The sequence below is a fragment of the Vipera berus genome, assembly GCF_964194415.1.
Source record: "Vipera berus genome assembly, chromosome: 3".
NCBI lineage: Eukaryota > Metazoa > Chordata > Lepidosauria > Squamata > Viperidae > Vipera > Vipera berus.
In genome coordinates this window covers 173810520-173832736 of record NC_138204.1, presented here as the reverse complement: position 1 = coordinate 173832736, position 22217 = coordinate 173810520, and the positions used below count along the sequence as shown (strand labels likewise).

The 22217-nt window shown below is 38.0% G+C and overlaps 1 protein-coding gene across 3 annotated transcripts in view; it reads left to right on the top strand.

The window, feature by feature from the left end:
- The window catches only part of NOL4 (nucleolar protein 4), a gene marked incomplete at both ends in the record, with an annotated part of 145519 nt that overhangs the window by 89990 nt on the left and 33312 nt on the right, over window positions 1–22217 (top strand). The gene's annotated exons all lie outside the window — the stretch shown is intronic.

Genomic DNA, 22217 nt, shown 5'->3' with positions numbered 1-22217 from the left:
CATTTGGTTGATATTCTGTCTGCTTGTTATGAAATAAGCTGATCACTGACCACTTAAATACCTTTTAGAAGACACTGGTATGATACTGGAATTTAAAGAATGGGTGGAGGGCAGAGGCAGCTAGATTTCAAAAGAAAATTCATGTAGAAGATTCTTTTATTTGAATTTCAGATAAAGCGTCAAAGTGAAAAGGGATATTTTTGGATCCTGCACCTTTAAAAAAGAGAAAAAAATTGAATGCCAATGAAGAAAACCATTGGATGACTCTTATAGCACATTTTATATAATCGTCAGTTTAAGCTGAGGGATGAAGCTTGTTGCTTATGATAAGGAATTAATCATATCCTAATTAAAAAATATTACAGTTGTCATAAATGAATAAATTGCAACATAACTGCTTGGTCAAGCACAAAAAACCATTATAGTACAGCTTTTTATTCAATGATTAAGTCTGGCTTTCCTGTTGTAATAGGAAAAAATCCTTGAATTCTGCACAAGAGTTCAATTTAGATTAGGCACATGTCTTATATTATGATATAACCTGAACAAGTAAATATACATACTTAAACACTGAATATTTGAAAAGAAATTAGAAAAACAGCATTTCAAGCTTGATCTTGTTAACAGTTAAAATAGATACATGTATTTATGCTGTCTGTGTCTCCCCAAACTTCATGAATACCTTTAGCCTAGACATAAGCTGGCAGACTAATATGCAGAACCACCTTACCTCTCTTGTATAGTTGTAAAGATAAAAAGACATTCTCACTTTTAATATCATATACCAATACCAATACCACCAGAAACTATTAATACAATTATAACAACAGTGCCAGGCGTTTTAGTGAAGTCTTAGTGAGGCTCTTACTGACAGCAGAATGAGGGCTAAGCTAATTAAACATTATTCTGTGTAGTGTTTTGAATTATTTGTGTCAGAAAATGTGAAGGATTGTTTGCAGAGAAATATGAACTACCATTTGAGCTGCGCTCAGTTGTCTTACAAATAGATCAAATCCGTGTTGGTTTTACATATACTCATTCATGAATTTGCTGTAATTCCTTCAGGATTCTTTATGAACCTCGCCATACATTTATTGTCATATAAAACATAATGTGTTTGCTTTACACTATGTTCGGTTGTATATGCAACTTTCCCTAATATAAAGATTTCTTTATGTAGCTTTCTCTAATGCATTTTATATTCATTTTCCACCAAGATTTGAAAAAAGATGTTTATTAGTCTGTCAAGTGCAGGCCCAAAAGCCAGGATTCCTAGTTGGTTCCCATGGTAGGAAAATCCTTGCCCTAGGCACAGGCAGAGAAATTTTACTCTAATAAGGTTGATAATAGGAAGGGAACATCAGATAATAGCAATAGCAATAGCACTTAGAGTTCTATACTGCTTCATGGTGATTGAACTCCTGGCAGTGAGCTGAATTAGTCTGCAATACTTTATTCTAACCGCTGTGCCACCATGGCTCTTGGTATATACAGCAAGGCCTCTATTGGTATAATTCTACCTCCAAACTCCCCTTAAATATGTGTATCCTATTGTTTCATCCTTTTCCCCTTTTCATCAATCTTATTGTATCATCCTTCTTTTCTTGTGAATTTCCTACTTATTTGGAAATACAATATTTGCAAGATTGTTTTATCAGTTTAATTGCAGATAAAGTTTTGAAATTCCTATTTAGAAGTATAGAGGAGAGGAGTTTCCTCCTTTAAATTTCTGGGAGTCTACCTCTGTGAAGATCTGACCTGGAAAGTTAACACAACTCAGGTGGCTAGAAAGGCCCAACAGAGGCTTCACTTTCTTAGGGTCTTGCAGAAGAGCAGGGTAGAACAACGGCTAATGACCCTCTTTTACCGGTCTACTATAGAGAGCGTCCTCTCGTATGGTATTGTGGTTTGGTGTGCTGGTCTGACAGTCACGGACAGGAAAGTATTACAGAGGGTAGTGAGCACAGCACAAGACATTGTGGGCTGTTCCCTGACACCACTGGATGACATTGCTAGGGCTTGTTGCCTTGGAAGAGTGAGGAAGATTCTCAGGGATGACTCACACCCTGGACGGTATCTCTTTACTCTCCTACCATCCGGTAGGAGATATAGGAATATAGCCAGCTGTACCAACAGGCTGAAAAATAGCTTTTATCCGTGGGCTGTTAGGCTTTTAAATGGGACATAATCTCTGTGAACTTATGCAGAATTGACTTGGGAGGCCGGTGTGTAGTGTAGTTGGTTCACATGGTGTGGTAGGATGGAGGATTTGTTGTCACTGTGTGTTGGGGGGAGAGAGCATGGGGGGAGGCTTAGCTAATCTCAATGTACACATGTTGTACTTTGACAATAAAGGTTTATTATTATAATGTTCCTTAAGATTTCTATACATAATTTTCAAGAATCACTGGAGATATGTTTTGATTTTCCCAACAAAAATTAAAATCTGAATTTGATAATTCATATACATAAGCTTAATTCTACAAATAATTACTATAATTTAAATAAACATCTTATAACAGGAAGATTGTTGCTAAGTGATCTGTATCCTATGTGGTCTGCTGTCCAAGTGTTTATTAGTGCAGGGGTCCCCAACCCCTGGTACTGGTCAGAAATGGTCCACACAAACCAGTGAAGCCCCATCTGTGGGATGCAAGCAGCATGCAAATCTACACTCCCTCTGGTCCGTGGAAAAACCTCTCTCCATGGAACCAGTCCCTGGTGCCCAAAAGGTTGGGAACCTCTGTACTAGTGGTTATTAAGAATTATACAGATTCAAGTATAAAAATATATTTTACAATGCTGCATTTAGTAATGTACTTCCCAATTATGTTTTTTCTCTCAGCTACTACTATTCAATTATACTTTAAACTTTTACAATTATTGCTCATTTTTATTTAAGCTATTTTTCCCATTGTCTTTTAATTTATTTATTTCTTTTCTTCAGAAGCTATATTGTGCCTTGTTTAAAATGTTGTACATGAGTGACCCATTCTTCCTTGAAATCTGAAATGTCAGTACTAACCATTAAGCTTGTAGTGTTTCAGTGTCTGTACAGTTCAGAATAAGTTTATTGTTTTACAGCAAGCTCAAGCTAGAGAAATAACTTCATGGTGTAGTAGAAATACAAATGAAGATCTTATCAATTAGAAGTACATGCTGATTGCAGAGAGGAATGTATGGTAAAATGATGGATAGTTCATGAGAAAAGTAAGAAATGACCAAGTAATAAAGAGATTGTGTGTTAGATGGCGTAGGCAACTATTGAACTCTGGTAATCACATCTCAATAATAGAAGATACTACAAGCAGAGTACAGGTCATCCTTTACTTATGACCACAACTGAGCCCCAAATTTCTGTTGCTAACCAAGGCAGTTGTTAAGTGAGTTGTGCCCTTTTTATGACCTTTTTTGCCACAATTGTTAAATTAATCACTGTAGTTGTTAAGTGAATCTGGCTTCTCCCACTGACTTTGTCAGAAGCCAGGTACATATTAATCTAATGCCAGCTGAGTCAGAAAATCAACACTTCCTTCTTCTGTGCATCTTGCTTGGTTCTAGCATCCAGGTATTTTTTAAATTCCTTAATCTTTTAACACATGGACAAATTCAACCACAATTTGAACAAGAAAACTGTTATTACTTTAGACAGGCTACTGTTGAACATTTGGAAATGTCACTCACTTTGGATGTGTAAGTCCTTGAATAGGGAACTGTTTCAAATTCTTTTATTACTTAGATTTCTCACAATTTAATTTGGAAGAATGGCTTTACATTACTTTGTTTATGTCACTTTTCATCAGATTCTTTTAAATTTTGTGCACAAAGATTTGAAGGGAAGGGAGGGGAAAAACAAAGAAAATACATCTGTATAATTAAGGGCCAAATAGCTTGTCCTTTTCAGTAAATTTTAATAAAATAGGATGGGTAACAGTAACTTTGTTCTGTTTATGTCAAATCATAAAAATCCTTTTTCAGTTTGTTACAGTTCCCAATCCAAGATGGAATGGGAATAGGTGAGCTTTTTCTATTCAAAGATTCACATCTCCAGGAAGGGTCTCCTGAACAAGCATGAGAAATAGTACAGGATTTCTCCCCCTCAACATCTTTCAAGTGTCTGGGTTCTATAATCTCCCAGTATTTGAAATGGACACCTAACATTAGAACCATCATTAAAAAAAATACAACTGCATCAACTCAGAAAGTTCGGACTGTTCAAGGAGCTGTTGATACAGTTCTACAGAGGAATTATTGAATCTTCTATAACTTTCTAGTTTGGTACAGCAACCACACAGGACAGATACAGTTCAATGAATAGTTAGGACTGCTGAAAAAACAATTCAATCAGAATAGAGTTGGAAGGGACCTTGGAGGTCTTCCAGTCCAACCCCCTGCTCAAGCAGGAGACCCTATACCATTTCAGATAGGTGTCTGTTCAATCTTTTCTTAAAAATCTCCAGTGATGAAATTGAAACCAGCCTGCCTTCCATTGAGGACCTATATACTGCATGAGTCAGAAAGAGGGCTGAGAAAATATCTACAGATTCTTCACATCCTGGATATGAACTGTTTCAACTCCTCCCCTCAAGATGCCGCTATAGGGCATTGCATGCCAAAACAATTGGACACACAGAGAATTTTTTTCCCTTGTTTTCCCCATCACTCTGCTGAACACCTAATTCCCACAGCATTGTCTTATGTCTAAGGATATTTACCTATATAATAAGGCTGTATTACAATTATCCTACTCATCTTTCTTACTACCTTCTCCTATTGATACCTTATGATGATATTACTTTGTTGTTTGTATGTATACTGAGAGCTTATGCACTGGAGACAAATTCCTTGTGGGTCCAATAAATAAATAAATATTGGGCAATAAATAAATATTCTAACTTGGTTCTACATTTTTCAACCTAATATTGAAAAATGTAGAACCATGATGGATGTTAAAGGGGAAAATATCCACCCATTCCATCCATATTTCTGCCTACCCTTTTTAAAAGATTGTTTTTGGATTGTTTATTTGGAAAAAAATAATTGTGCTACTGTAGCCTTGATTTACCAGTATGTGGAAAAACAATTAGATAGATGAATATTAATTCATTTGCTGACCTTTGGATATGTCTAGATTACAATTCCTCCTGACATAAGACAGCCTTCATCATAAGCTATGGGTATTATCCAGCAATTACATGACACCTTTATAATGGAGCTATTAAATGGTTCAGTGCTGTAATTGCCAAAGATTAAGAGACTTGATTCCAGACTAGGAATGATAACAAAGCCTAATCTATTATAGATACAATCCTATAATATCATGATTAAATAAGACAAATTATTTACTTTTTATGCTGCTATATTGCATTTGTACCATGCATACTTGAAAGGTATGACTAGTGCTGACAGATGTGACATGGTTCATTGATCTGTGCAATCCACAATCATATTTCTAAGTTATATAAATTGAAAATGAGAAAAGAAATTGGAACTATACAGTTCTTGTTTCTGTGGCTATTTTAAATTCAGCAAAAATACTCAAAAAAATAAAAAAACCCAACCAACCACATGCATATTAGGAACCAGTTTAATTTAATTACATATGTTAACATGGTGTGTTCAGACTCACAGAACAGACTAAACACATACCAGGAACTATGTGGCTCCTACCCTTTGGAACATGTTGTGCCCGGAGGTGAGATTGGCCTTTACCCTCCTGACTTTCCACAATAGCCTGCAGACCTGACTGTGCCGGTTGGCTTGGGCCCTAATGGGGGAATATTACATTGGAAGTGGTGATTGACTAATAATCCCCACTCCTATATATTCTGCTCCTTTCTTCCCCATTTTTTAGTCTTAGTTATAACCTGTATTTTCTTTGTGATTTTATTGTGATTATATAAATTGGTATATATATTTATGGTTTTATTTTGATGTTATAAGTCGCCCAGAGTTGCCAGAGTGTTATGGATGGCATATATATATACATACATACATACATACATACATACATACATACATACATACATACATACATATATATATATATATATATATATATATATATATATATATATATATATATATATATATATATATATATATATATATATATATATATATATGTTAAATGCTTGTTAACTATTTAGATTACCTTGCTAGGCCCCAAACATGGGACAAATCTTTATTTCCTGTTGTTTCGGCCTAACCGAAGGCCATCCACAGGCAGTAGACACAACAGTGACAGCTCATATTTGTGTAATTTTTTTTTAGATTATAAAAAAAAATTACACACACACACACACACATATGTTTTCTGAGGTTTTCGCAGGTGTTTGTATGTAGATCTTTGGTCATTTGGGTTTTTTCCCACGTAGAATTGAAGGTGTAAGAGCAACGTTTCGACGAAATCTCATCCGTCATCCTCAGGCTGGTGGCTTCAGCTTCGTTCCCTCTGGGAGAAGTTCAATTTATAATAAATGCTGGAAAGATTATAACATAGAAGAAACACTCTATAAAATGTGGGGATTATGTAAAAAAAACCTCAAGAAAGAAATGCATCAAAATATTCAGTAAATCCTAAAAATAAAATATGATCTGAAACCATGGATATTTTTATTGGATACAATCCTGGAAAATATAAATGATAAATATCACAGTTTAGCAAGATATATGTTGAGAGCTACAAGAAAACATTGGCACAACACTGAAAAAAGGGGAATTTTGCTGACAGTATCAGATTGGGAGACCAACAAGAGATAATATGTAGCAATGGCAAAAATGATATCCATAATAGAAGTCTAACCAAATTTAAGGAAAAGTGGTCTTATATATATACACATTGCATAACAGGATTAAATTAGGCATTTGGAATATCGTTTCTGGGAAATATAAGTCCAATAAAAATAATAGATGGAAGGAATTAAATCTTTAACATTCAATGTGTAGTATAAATACCTTGGTTATAGTTAGCACTTGGAAGAACATATGGGATTGAAAGGGAAAACCAAAAAGTTTTCCCACAGTGTTTTTATTTATGCTTACTAGTTGCTTCTTTATGTTTTAATTCTATTGTCTAATGTCACTATCTAATAGTAGACTTCTGCCTTTGTTTTTTGCAAACTTTACAGTAAAAATACCTTTCAAACTAACACAAAGCACACATTTTGGTAACGGTAAGATACAGTGATTTAAATGAAATCAGGCAAACATATTTTAATTTGTTTACATATACCAATGCGTGTATAAATTAAGAAATGAGATAATCATTCTGAGTATAATTGGAAAAGGCAGACTGATCCATAAGCCAGCCCTGGCCTACACTGGTGTTTGATGCATACAGTGAGAACAGTGTTATCCAACTATATCTCAGTCAGTGTTTGAAATTGACAGGTGACTTTCACCTTATCTCAAATTGCTTGATTTAATACTCTCTATCTCAATAAATAATCAGTGTTGCCATGTTTGAGCTATATAGACATGTACATACCTAGGCAGTTCAAAATAGTAAATAAAAGATCTAATACCATTAAAGCTTTATGTGCACAGCAGTGTGTCCATTTATTGCCATTTATACATAAAAATGCAGTTAATAGATAGTTGTTACACGAGCTAGTCTATCATTCTTTCTCTGTGTGTGTGTGTGTCTGTGTGTCTGTGTGTGTGTGCGCGCGCATGCATGCGTGCGTGCGTGCATGCATGTATTTATTTCAGATTCTAAGATTTCATTATTTGGATCCTCAGACTTATCTATTGCAACTTTCTAGATAGTAAGGAATCAACTATATTCCAATGTAAACCATATTCCTCATTTATTCAATCATTTGGTTTAATTTATTTCCATTTCTTAAACCTTCTAATCAAAACATCTAGCTATTTTGTAAAAATATTTCCTAAAATTGGAATGCAAAACTGCTGAAGAAGAAAATGCTTCCTTTTTTACAGTTGTAATTTTTGTAATGATGTAGCATTATAATTTGTAGGAAATTGTTTTGTTAATTATGTTGACTTTATTAGCACTATACTAAACAACATCTTTAGTGCATTAGTATATATGTATTACCTTTCTCCTCCTCCTGCAGATCTTACATTTCAAATACAAAATTACAGAAAAACAGAATCATTTATTTTAACAGCCACTAGAGGTCTGCCAGTATTATAAAAAGGTAAAGATTCCCTGCCAGTCTATATACTTAATCAATAAGTATTGATTTCTGCAACTATTAAGAATCTTCTAATTTATTAAAAAGAAATTCACACTTAAATGTGAATTGATTGCATTTTTGTGTCTAATATTTTGTGTACCATGACCCTCACTATCTTTATTCAGGAACCTATGAATTCCATGAATTTCTGTTTACTCAGACATATTGTGATTGTGCTTGGCCTTTCAAAGCTGCATGTATAGATCATGCAGTAAAGCCATATTCATTACATGAATTATCAGTAACAGAAAAAAACTATTTTTCTGTCACCAAAACAAGACATTGGATACTAACAAGCTTAGTATGCTTGTCTAGATATACATCTTCTTTCGCATTACACTTGCAATATTATTGGTTCCTATTGCTGTTAAATTATTTATTTTTAATTCTTTTAACTGTATTAGACAACCTGTTGACCCCCTTGGGTCATTGTTTCAGATATATTTCAGAACCAGATTCCTCAATGCCTTCAAGGATGGCAGAGCTTCTAAAGTACTTAAAAAGTTCTTAAAAATTCAGGGAGATATTCAGAGAAGTATCTGTCTTGAAAATAACTCGGATTGAACTATAGTATACAGCATAGGCAAACATCAGGAGTTGATTATTTTACATTTATGTCATAAAATGCTTTATGATCATTTTTATCTCATAAAATGTTTTATAAAAATTGACAAATTTCAGTTCCACAAGAGTCATGGGTCCTGGATCTTGGTCATATTCTCTAAGTTGGCCCATTTGAAGTACCTTGGTTGAAAAAGGTTTTGCCCTATTGTTGTGTAGCGGGTTCTTTGGCGCAGGAATGAAGACGAGGCAAGTGAGTTCAGGAAAGCTCATGGTTTATTGCTTGCAAGATCTGAACTGAGAACTAGGCTGCAACTAGCCGCAATATATAGTCTAGCTCCTAGGCGGCAGCCAATAGGTTTGAAGCAACCATTGCCGCCTAGGGACAGCCAATAGCAGCACTGGAGACTTGTAGTCTGGGTTGCTGGAAAGCCGTTAGCTGCTCCAGCAACCCATGTGGTATTACCATTGAGCCCAATACTTAACACCCCTCCCCTCTTAGATCAGACAATATTGTAACACAATTTAGTCTTAATACAATTATCAAGATTCATTATCAAAACAATCCTAAATAATAGTAATAGAAAATAAACCCATATAGATTACAAGGTTAACTTACAGCATCTGAATGAATAGGCCTTCATTGACAGCACACTAGACAGTTAACATCATAACTCCCAGTTTCTGTAGTACAGTGGCAAGTTGCAATACAACAACACTATAGATCTTTATTTTACAATGTAATCAGCAAGATATGAAGGAGGCTTGTGTGCCCTAGAGGAACATCTCGGAGTTCCAGTCACTTTGTGGTCTACCACCTTACCCAGTGGGCTGGGTAGACCCATGTCCCTTGTTGCTCCTGAGTCAAGGGGATTAGATGCTCTCTGGCTGGCCTCTCCAGGTTGGCCCACCCCAGAGTCAGACTGATCAGCAGAGTTGGCACAGCGGTTGCTGAAGTCCGGTTGGCTTGCTCCTTCAGGGGATCCATGTTGCATTCCTGGACTCCCCACTTCTCCATCTGGTTCCTCATCGGTTATGAAGGAAAAGTCCTGAGAGTCCAAGTGAGGACTAGCTTGGCCGCAAGTTTGAGGACCTTGGGAGGGACTTATGATGCAGTCCTCACTTAGTGACCGTTCTGGAAACCGTTTTCTGAGTTGATCAATGTGGCGTCTGACAACTTGCCCTCCCTCCAGCCCCACTTCATAAGATAGGGGCCCAGATGCTTTGGTAATTTTACCAGAAACCCACAGATTCCCATGACCATAGTTCCTGGCCCAAACCCAATCGCCCATTTGCAGCCCCCTAGGGGATTTTGGTTGAGAGGCTTCTGCTGCCACTCTATCTAGATGCAACCTGTCCAGTTTAGTGACCAATCGCCTCCCCCAACGCAGTTCTGCAGGACCTTTGCCTGTAGCAGTGCAGGGCGTAGAATGCTGGCAGAGTAGAAAATCTGCCAATCTGTGATGCTAGTCACCTGTTACAATGCACTTGAGTGATTCCTTCATTTTCCTCACCATGCGTTCAGCTTGACCATTAGAAGACGGATGAAAGGGCGCAGACGTTGCATGTCTGATGAGATTTGCTCTAAGGAAGGTCTGAAATTCGGCAGCAGTGAATTGGGCCCCATTGTCTGAAACTAAGACATCTGGCAACCCATGTGTGGCAAAGAGTTTTCTCAGCACCTGGATGGTCCTAGCAGTGGTCATGTTAGGGACTGGAATTAGTTCCAGCCATTTGGAGTGGCTGTCCACCACTATGAGAAAGAGCTGGCCCTGAAAGGGCCCAGCGTAGTCTATGTGAATTCTAGACCAGGGAGTGTGCATTTCCTCCCACCTGTGAACTGGAGCGTGTGGCATTTCAGGCCTAGATTGCTTACATGTATAACAACCATGGACTTGTGCCTCAATGTCCTTGTCAAGGCCAGGCCACCAAAGGTAGCTTCTTGCTAAAGCTTACATTCTGACAATGCCTGGATGGCCTTCATGTAATGATTGTAAGACCCTGTCTCTTAGGAAAGAGAGAATTATGGCTCTGTTTCCCCATAAAATGCACCCTTTGTGGGCAGAAAGCTCATGTCTTCTGACAAAATAATTCTGAAATTCAGAACCTGGGCTTTTATCCAACTACCCCGTGTATACCCATGAAAGTACTCTACTAAGTGTTCTATCTGTAGCTGTTTCAGCAGCAATGTCCCCAGCATGGAGGGGAAATTCAGGCAGGTCCTGTATGGACAGAATTCTGGCAGCAGGAGCTGGGTCTGGTTCCATTAGTGGCAGTGGTAGTCTGTTGACGCCATCAGCATGGCCCATTTCTTTGCCCAGTTTGTGAATCAATTTAAAATTGTATGCAGAAAGAAAAATAGACCATCTTAACATTCTTGGGGACAGTATGTGGGGGGTTTGTTTGTCTGTTGTGAAAAGTCCCAACAGTGACTTGTGGTCTGTAAAGACCATGAAGTCCCTGCCATATAAATAGTCATGGAATTTTTTAATTCCAGCAACAATGGCTAGGGCCTCTTTGTCAATCTGAGCATAGTTGCGCTCAGCAGAGGACAACATCCTTGAGTAGAATGCTATAGGAACCTGTGTTCCATTCTTTTCTAAGTGACTTAAAACTGTCCTGACCCCATAGGGAGATGCATCACATGCAAGACATACTGGTTTAGACTCTGTGTAACGAGTTACAGTGGACTTTTCTGACAATAGTGCTTTTAAGTCCTGGAAAGTTTTTTCATGTAAATTAGTCCATTTACATGGAGCTTTCTTATCTAAAAGCCTGTGCAAAGGCTCTGCTAATGCTGCCTTATGAGGTAGAAAGGTGTGATAGAAGTTAAGGAGACCCAAGAATGCTTGTAGCTCACCTTTGGATTTGGGCCTAGGGGCCATTTTAATGGCCTTCACTTTAGATTCAGCAGGGTGAGTGCTGTTAGCATCAGTTCTGAATCCCAAGAACTCTGTTGAAGGAACCCCAATATTACACTTGCTCTTTTTTAATTTGAGGCCTGCTTCACGAAGCCTCTGTAAAACAGCTCTGAGCCTGCTGGCTAACAGTTCTGGGGATTCCCCAGCAATAAGAACATCATCAAAATAAGGGCAGACGTCCTGAATGCCCTTAAGTGTGTGTTCCATTATTCCCTGGAAAATGCCTGGGGCAACACTGACTCCAAACTGTAAGCATTTTACTTTGAAAGCCCCTCTGTGAGTCACGATCGTCTCAGCCGCAGCTGTGGCCTCATCAACTGGCAATTGCTGATAGGCCTGTGCTAAATCAAGTTTAGCAAAAATAGTACCCCCTTGCAAGGAGACTAAAATGTGGTTGACCACTGGAACTGGGTACGCGTGTTGCTTGAGGGCTTTATTTAGAATGCATTTATAATCAGCACAAATGCAAATTTCCCCACTGGCTTTAAGTGGGATGACTATAGGAGTTTCCCACTCCCCCCCCCCCATCAACTTGCTGTAAAATGCCCTGTTCTACAAGCTTGTCGAGTTCAGAATCAATTTTATGTTTTAAGGCAAAGGGGACCCTTCGAGGCTTAACCCTAATTGGTACTATGTTGGGGTCTAGCTTGAATGAGATAGGCGGGCCTGTGTATGTTCCTAGGGCAGAATCAAAAACGTCAGCATAGTCCTCACATACTGATGAGAGGTTTGCAGTTTGTGCCCGGTTGATACCAGTAATCTGAATACCTAAGGCATCAAACCAATCGAGTCCAATGAGACTTGTTCTCTGGCCCCCTACTACTATGACATCCAGGTGCCCATAAAACCCCTTAAATTTTACAGTCAAGGTGGCTTCTCCCTTAACTTTAATTTGAGCATTTTGAAAGTCATTTAGAATTATGTCTGAGGGCTTCAGTTTGGCCCAATTGTTACTGTTACACATGAAATTAAAAGTGTCTTGAGAAATAATGGAGACTGCAGAGCCAGAGTCGAATTCCATTTTACAAGGAACTCCTTGTAGCTCTACCAGGAGTCTGAGTTTAGGTTTGAAGGGGCGTCAGGCCCCAGTGCGGCACACGCTTCTACAAGTTCTGAAAACCCCCACACTAACTGGACCCTGGGCCCCAGTACCTCTCCTAGTCAATTATTCCAACTGGTGTTTGGGTGGCTGGTCCCTCTGGTGGGCTCTGCAAACCGCTGCGATGTGTCTGGCCGCAGGCTCTGCATGTGGCTGACCGGAATCTGCAATCAGCGTGAAAATGGCTGCCGCTGCACCATTTACATCTAGGTAAGAGAACTGCCTTGTAAGTGTTCTGTTGCTGCTGGCTGTTGTGGTATTGCGTGTTGGGCTGCTTTTGAAGTTTGTTGATTTCTGGTTCTTCCTTCCTCTTTGAGGCATTTGGTGTCCTCATGGTGGACCGTTTTTTCATGCTTTGTCGTTTTGGCGGGCTGGACTGCTTGAAATGCACCCCCGGTGGCTTCATCGGCCAAAACTTCGTCTTGTGCTTCTGAAAATGTTAAATTTGGTCTGGTAAAGAGTCTTTGTTGAAGTGTTCAGTTCCGTAGGCCACAAATGAGCTGATCTCGTAGTCTCTCTTATAAGTTCGAAAATTTGCAAAGGCGTGCGGCCTGCCTCAGGCCCGCGATGAATTCTGAAGCTGATTCACTGGGTTGCTGCACTCTCTGGTCAAACTTGAAATGCCAGGCCATTTCAGACATCAAATGTTTGGTTAACTTCTTCCTGAGGTCTACATAGGAGACTGATTCTATTGGCGTCGGAGCGAAGAGGTTCTCGGCCAAATCAAAGGTTGCTGGGCCGCAGAGGCAGAGTAGCGTTGCAGCCTTGAGGCCTTCGTCCGCGATTTGGTTTGCCCGGAGGTAGTTTTCTACCTGGGACAAATAAGATGGCCATTCTTCTGGATGCTTCACATCGAATTCTCGAAGTCTTCCGACCTTTGGCATTCTGTTTCTTACTGGTTCCTGCAATTTCTTCCGATCCTGCTTCCCAGGCTCAGGGAATGAGTCTGCTGAGCACGAGGTCGCTAGCGTAGCTTGCTAGCCGACCTTGAGGGAGGGGGGGGAAATGCCTTTTCCCTCCAGCGTGCGCTGCCTTCCCCTCTAAGACTTCAGCTCTTTTTCAGGGAAGCAGGATCCCACCTTTATCGCCAGTGTTGTGTAGCGGGTTCTTTGGCACAGGAATGAAGATGAGGCAAGTGAGTTCAGGAAAGCTCATGGTTTATTGCTTGCAAGATCTGAACTGAGAATTGGGCTGTAACTAGCCGCAATATATAGTCTAGCCCCTAGGCGGCAGTCAATAGGTTTGAAGCAACCATTGCCGCCTAGGAACAGCCAATAGCAGCACTGGAGACTTGTAGTCTGGGTTGCTGGAGAGCCGTTAGCTGCTCCAGCAACCCACGTGGTATTACCATTGAGCCCAATACATAACACCTATGATGCACTGTTTCTCCAGTTAAATGTTAAACAAGAGTTTTAATAGTATATAAATTTTCCTATTTCCCCACAGTGAGTGGATAAGGATGGAAAGTTATTGGGTTGCTATATGCTTGTTTTATCCACCTCAGTCTTTTTCATTCCTATCTATTTTCACTGATGGAAGATGTAAGCACATATGCAGGTTCTGCTCAGTATAAGGTAAAGGTAAAGGTTTCCCCGCACATGCGTGCTAGTCGTTTCCGACTCTAGGGGCCGGTGCTCATCTCCGTTTCAAAGCCAAAGAGCCAGCGCTTGTCTGAGGACGTCTCCGTGGTCATGTGGCTGGCATGACTAGACGCCAAAGGCGCACGGAACGCTGTTACCTTCCCACCACAGTGGTCCCTATTTTTCTACTTGCATTTTTACGTGCTTTCGAACTGCTAGGTTGGCAGAAGCTGGGACGAGTAACAGGCGCTCACTCTGCAATGCGGCACTCGGTATGGGAGAAGCATGCAACCTAGATCCCTCATATGTGCAGTTTACGGTAGGGTACGGGCTCCTATGAGAATCTAATGCCTGACAATCTGAGGTGGAGCAGAGGTGGTGATGCTAGCACTGGGGAGCAAATATAGATGAAGCTTTGCTTCATCTATATTTGTTCCTAATAGGCCACAGACCACTGCTATATAGTTTTTAAAGTATGTATTCTGAAATCCCTGAAGTATTGTTTAGTTGACTATAAAAAACAAGCACACTTGCTTTTTTGGGTGATTTTTGTTTTCAGACTGGAATGCTGGAAATATGAAAATGCCAATTTTTCTGTAACTATAAAATTACATGCATAATCATCAAGAAAATTAGATTCTGTCCTGTAACAAAACTTTTTAATTTTTTATCTCTACTTACCCTCATAGCCTGATGGTTTCACAGAGCACAGGGCAGAGAGCATTTTTAGACATAGAGAAAGCATCAGTAACAAAAAATGTATTTGTTCATCTTAAAAACTCACACCATCCAATACAGATATTAGTGAAATTATTTTAAGTTGCTATAAATCACTTGATATATAGATTGGATTGTGTCAAAATATCAACGTAACATGTTTGGCACCTTTGAATATAATCACACAAATAAAGTATGAGAAAATTTGATAATAATGCTCCATGTGTGTGTGTGTTTTTTGTCAGTGAAAAATCTGTGAAATAATCTGAAGATTTAACTTACTTGTTTTGCCAGCTTTCTATTTTGCCATACAGATTAGATCAAAATGTAGGACCTCATGATCCACAAAGTTAACTGATAAGACAACATGGACATGTCCAATGATGTCATTATTATACAACAGCTCTTGTTGTCATAATAATTGCTGTGCTCACAATGTTCACCCTGTATTGTCAGTAAACCAAAAACAGGTCACTACTCTTGAGTGCAATAAAGATTGGATAACTGATCATGCAAATGTATAACAAGCCTTACAGTTGTATTATTAATGGATTATTAGTTACTACCTCTATCTTCAGTGCCAATAGCTTTTTCTGCCTCAGAAGCAATTGGTAATGTATGAAACAGGTTTACATATTTTGTCCTGCAGACAACTATGTAGCACTATTTTAGGTTTTTTTCAATTTATAGAACACAAGTGGCCTTTCTTCTACACCCAAGCTATGACCCTGAGGCAGTGGTGGGATTCAGCCAGTTCACACCAGTTCGGCAGAACCGGCAGCTAATTTTTGGTTGCCCAGGCCCAGAATGAACTTCCGGAAGTGGCATCGACACAGAGAACCGGTTGTTCACATATTTGAATCCCACCACTGTCTTGAGGTCAAGGAAGATCATCTTATGTGTAGGTTAAGGTTAAGGGGGGGGGAAGCTACAGAAGATTGTGATATGCTGAAAAGGTTGTGCAGAATAAATAAAAAATTATGAAAAGATTTGAGACTGGCTTGAAGCCTGGGGGAATGGAGTTCTCTAGTGACTAGTGAATTGGAAATGTGAAAGAAAGAAGTTAACCCCTGTCTTCTGTGAGGGGTTTTTGGTGCTCTCTCAGCTTGCTTGTTTTCTTGCAGATGTTTCATTACCTAAACTAGTTAACATCATCAGTGTTTTCTGTTTCTGAAAATTTACTCTGGTCAAATGTGGAGGAGAAACAGGCTGATGTGCACAAATTCAGAAATAACAGAAGCTATATGATTCAGCCAGGCCAGTCACTCTTGCTAATGTGGCCTGGGAAATTAAATTCTTAATATGTCTCATTCCATATAAAGCAGCAAGCAGCTGGATCAGTGGTGGGATTCAGCCAGTTCACACCACTTTGGCAGAACCGGTAGCTAATTTTTGTTGCCCAGGCCCAGAATGGACTTCCGGAAGTGGCATCCACACAGAGAACCGGTTGTTCACATGTCTGAATCCCACCACTGAACTGGATCTATATTTTTTCAGAATCTGCTGCAACAGGGACTATCCCATAGCAGTAGCAATTGATAGGAATGCAGAAATCAAATGCAAAAGTTTGATATAATTAGGATTCCACTGCTTGGTCACTTTTCCAAACACACCATCATTTATTCCATGCTAAGACAACAAAGTTGGTGTTACTTAAAAAATATGCAAGGAACATTTATACATATTGGACTCATTCTGAATGAGTAAACATTGTGATTCGTACAAACAGTTTTATTTTGTTTGTTTTCCACACAACTCCTTTTCCAGCTCCTTGGAAACCTCTCCCCCCAAAATAGAAATTAAGTCCTTTTCTACATGTATGATTTTGATTATGAAGCCACCCAGCTATTGTTCTATCAAAATATTGTTATGTCTAGATAATATTGTGAAGACTATTTAAACCCCTAGTGCAATAATGATCCTTCATCTCTCTTGGTGGCTATACTCAACATTGATTTTGTCAATTTTACGTTTCCAGACAAAACATTTGCATAATACAGCAAGTCCTTAAAGCATTGCTCCAAATTACTAATGGTGAATCATGTTTATATTTTGTTTTATTAGTGATAGTGAGTTTATAATTGTTTAATTGTAAGAATTGTAGCCTTTCATAAACTGTTGAAAAAATGGCTAATTGATTCATAGATTCCATTTCTGACACTCATCCCAAGAGATTTTAGAAGTTTGTTGTTTTTAAATATATGTACACACACACACACACACACGTGTGTGTGTGTGTGTGTGTGTGTGTGTGTTTCTTGATTGTGTAGTTATTTGTTATTTAATATTCCACATATAGATTCTGCATCCTATTTAAAGAGAAACTGAATCCTGGAAAATAAAAGGAAAGGCTCAAATAATTTTTTAAATAATTTTTTAAATTTTTTTGCAGCAATGATTTGCCATTTATTATAGGGTTAGAATATAATCTAAATTAATTTATAAAAAGCAGATAAACACCAAGAAAGTAAGAAGCAAAATTGGACTCAGTTTCTTGATTGGGGTATTGATTGATTGTTGGTCTGATGTTAACCTTGGAGTTAATCAATGCTGATTAAGTATAGATTAACTCAGCATAGATTAACTCCAAGGTTAACATCAGGGCAACAATTAAGTAAACAATACTCCAATCAAGAAACTGCCAAAGAGCCAACAGCAAATAGCTTAACCAAAGAATCTCTAAGAGCACCCCCACCAACACTGATAGTGCAAGCCACCAGAATATAAACTAACAGCAAACAACACTCCTTAGTAGCACTGATGATGTTACCTAGTTTGGGTAATGAAACATTTGCAAGAAAACAAGCTCAGAGAGCACCAATGACCCCTAATTTCAACCCTTAGCTACAAATATTCTCCTTTATCGGTATCTTGAAGTGTATCCAATTGGCATGTAATCAATGGAGATGTACAGCCATATGATCCCACACTGAAGTTTTGGATTCTTTTCAAGGGAGGGCTGCACAAGGAGTGTGCTCAATAACTAAGATTCACAAACATCAATGTAGATATTCTATCTATCTATTCAAAATCTAGTTGGTTTAGGAGTGAGCACAAGGAGTGTGCTCAATAACTAAGATTCACAAACATCAATGTAGATATTCTATCTATCTATTCAAAATCTAGTTGGTTTAGGGAAGGCTACAGCTAAGACATCAGCTGTAATGGTGCATAAATACTAATCATTGCAGCCATCATTTGCAATGATAAGGGCACATCAGCATAATAGTACAAATGGCCTAAGCCATCTCTTCATAGCAAAGCTCAGGCAGGGCATTGGCAATATTGTCAACAGACAACATGGGGAATTGCATGTTGCACTCAGACAACCATGCAGACCTATCAGATGTAGGACTTGACCATTTTAATTTGTCCTCCACCTCAGAGGTTTGTGGTTTGTAGGATATAAGAGTATAACGTAATTTATAATATGTAAAAAAAGGAGCTATATTGCGCTCAAAATAAAATCCACTCAGAGTGGGGCCAATATCTGTGTAAACAATACTCTAATATATCTGTCAAATTTATTCCCAATTAATTAATCATCCTTAGCAAAATGAATAGATAATCCAAGACTGCGGTAAACTTAGGATAATTATATTTTAGACGAAGAACCAATAGTCCTGGTTGAAGGTTGATACAGCCTCCCTGTAATCTTTTCAACTAATGTCAGTAGTCCCACTGTTAGAATGTGTTGTCATGGCAACAACATCTCTTACTTCATGCAGGAAAAATTAGCTCTTACTGTGCAGTGGAGAAACATAGAGGGAGCCAAGCTAATCCCAGGGTGCAATGTAAGAAAAAGGTTGGACTTCGCCTAGGGGTTGCTGTATCAGCAATGCTAGAATTGACCTGCCACCGATTCTGGTATTTAAATTAAAGAGCAGAATTCACAGTAAGTGACAGCTCCTCCAGAGTGCATTATTGGCTCAGAGCCATCTAAAGCTTGTTGAAGAATGTCCCATACCCACAAATGACATTAGGCAGTTCTGTGTGGTATATCTGCATCTTCACTAGTCGAGCTTTATTTAATACAGAAACAGTGGGAAAAATTCTCTCAAACTAACCATCACATATGTACCTGTAAGATTTATTTATGGGTTTATTAAAAGCCATGACATTGAGGCTAAAAAGGAAGTTAGGAAATCTGGAGAAATGAAAACTGTACTGCAGCTTATAAAAACACTGAGCAATCCATGCAGATTTAGACATTATTTTATTATGGATATATGGACTTTATTTAGAACTCCCAAGAAAATAAGGGGACAGGTAAATTGTAAGAAAAAAATAGAATAACAATCTCATGTGTATTGTGGTTCTAATGCAGTACAGTACAGTATGTAAAATATAAACCCATCTTTCCATCATGTAAAGAAATTAAATATTTGCTATAATTTTTCAAATTGTTATGTTTATGCAGTCTATTTCATAACCTATAGAAAATGATCCATTTTGCATTTAGTATATAGCTTATGAAGCTATATAACAAGCTTTGAAAAGAATAGAAAAAATATGCAAGTACAAAGTACTAAGCTTTATGCAAGCTTTTAGTGCAAGTCACACTAAAAAGGGATATGCTTGTGGATTATCCTGATGAGTTTTGCATAATGGTGTTTAAATGTTTTCTGTGGAGACAGAGGTGAAATATGTACTATGAGATATGAAATAAATATTGTGCTATTGAGCTTTATATTGATTTCCTTGTATCATAAAACACAATTTATACTTCTTGTAAAACTGCCTAAAGGTAGTGAACTGAAAATGAGGTTAGAGTTTTTTAGCTATCATTTCTTTACTGCTGTAATCAGATCAATATAGTCCATCAATATAGCCCATCACATGCTTTTTAAGTAACTTCTGTGTGATTCTAAAAAAAACTTACAGGCAATAGGTATATGTTATCAAAGATTTATACTTTTCCATCTCTTGTACAATAAGCTGAATTGAAATTTTGTTTAAATTAGAGCAGAGCAGAGATCTGAGCTTTTAAATGCGAAATTTAATAGTGCAGAGAACAGTATGAACCGGTATAATAAAAATAGTGAAACATTGCACAGTGCAGGGATCTAAATACATTAAAAGCCTAGAAAGCAGAATCCAGGTTCCAGGAAGCTGTGAGCATCATATTATCACCAAGGATGATGCAATATCTGCCCTGCCAAGGTATCAATTTAGCTGGTTTGTCTGGTTCTTCTTGTCTGGAAATAGTTGTTGAACTGAAATGTGGGTTAGACAGCATCACCACCAGATGAATTTATAATTGTCTGACTCAATGTATAATCCTTAATGGAGCTACATCTACACAGAGGAAAGCCTGCAGTGGGATCCACCAAGGTTCTGTCTTAGGCTTAGTAGTCTTCAACATCTTCATAAATGATTTAGATAAGATGATAGAAGGGGAACTCATCAAATTTGCAGATGACACTGAGCTGAGGAGAATAGCCAACACAAGACAAGCTCAAGCTCTAAAAGGATCATGACAGACTTGAACAGTGGGCCTTAGCCAACAAACTGCAATTCAGTGGTGAAAAAGGTAAGGCTTTACACTTAGGCAAGAGAAACCAAATGCACAGGTGTACAATAGGTGGTACCTTGATCAATAGCATTAACTGTGAGAAGGAGCTAGGAGTCCTAGTGGATAACTACTTAAACACATGAGCCACCAGTGTGCTGCAGCTGTCAAAAAGCCAATGCAATCCTGGGCTGCATGAACAGAGGAATAGTATCAAAATCATGTGAAGTATTGGTGCTGCTTTATACTACACTACCATACTTGAATACTGAATCCAGTTTTGGTCACAATAATACAAAAAAAATGTTAAGCCCTGGAAAATGTGCAGAGAATAGCAACAAAGATGATTGGGGGACTGAAGGCTAAAATATATGAAAAATGTTTGCAGGAACTGGAGATGTCTAACAAAGAGAAGCACTAGGAGTGACATGAGAGCAGTCTTTCAATATTGAAGGGGTTGGCACAAAGAAGAGCGTATCAACCTATTCTCCAAAATTCCTTAATACAGGACAAGAAATAATGGGTGGATATATATCAAACAGAAATCCAACGTAGAACTAAGGAGAAATTTCCTATCAATGAGAACAATTAATCAGTGGAATGACTTGCCTTTTAAAGTTGTGATTGCTCCATCGCTGGATGGTACAGTATTACAGCCCTCACCTTTCTGTCCCTAACTGATAAAACTGATAATTAATATGCAAAATACTAGCTAATTTATCTGCAACAAGAAAGGGCTAGTCACTAAGGCCTGTTTGCATAGTCCAGGGGTAGGAAACCTTGGCTCTTTTATGACTCATGGACTCCAACTCCCAGAATTCCTGAGCCAGCCATGTCATAAAAGAGCCAAGGTTGCTTACCCCAACATAGTCTATACCCCAGGTTCTTTCTAGAGTGATAGGTCCCTGCTTCTCTGGATCTGGTGCTTAGCGCCTGTTCTTGTGCTATGATCAATGCCTCAGTGCTGTTCTACCCTTTCCAGCCAGTGGTAGGATGGACATACAAATACTTTGATATTTTTGTCCTTTCATCCTTCACCTATGTATAACTATTTTCTGAAATATGTCCAAATGCTTGAATATTTGCTGAATAATAATAACTTCCAAAAAACACTTTTAATTAAGTAAAATTATTTTTATAATTATTTGAGTTTTACATACTCTTTATTCACTTTTTGTTTCCAGTTAAATTACAGAATTGTTTTTGCTAAGCTATGCTGCCACTTGACTTTGTGTTTTATGACTGGTTCCAATTAATAATATTAATATTATTATAAGCATAATATTGGTCTGTAATTTTATGTCAGTGCACAATGTAGTAAGATATTAATTTTAAGTTACTTAATACTGTTTAACAGTAAAGGAAAACTGACCTAACTCACTGATGTGGAATTTTCTTTACTTTTTCCTGGTATATTTAATTAGACAATAATATAAATTATTAATAATATATATGCTATTAATAATATGACTGCAGTGTAACTCAGTGAAGGCAGGTGCTATTATTTCACACAATAAAATTATTAATTGTAGGAATTCCGTATAAATCATTATTCTGGATTTAGTTTATCAAGTGCCATCACCAAAATCAGTTCACAATGTTGGTTGGTTGAATTTACTAAAT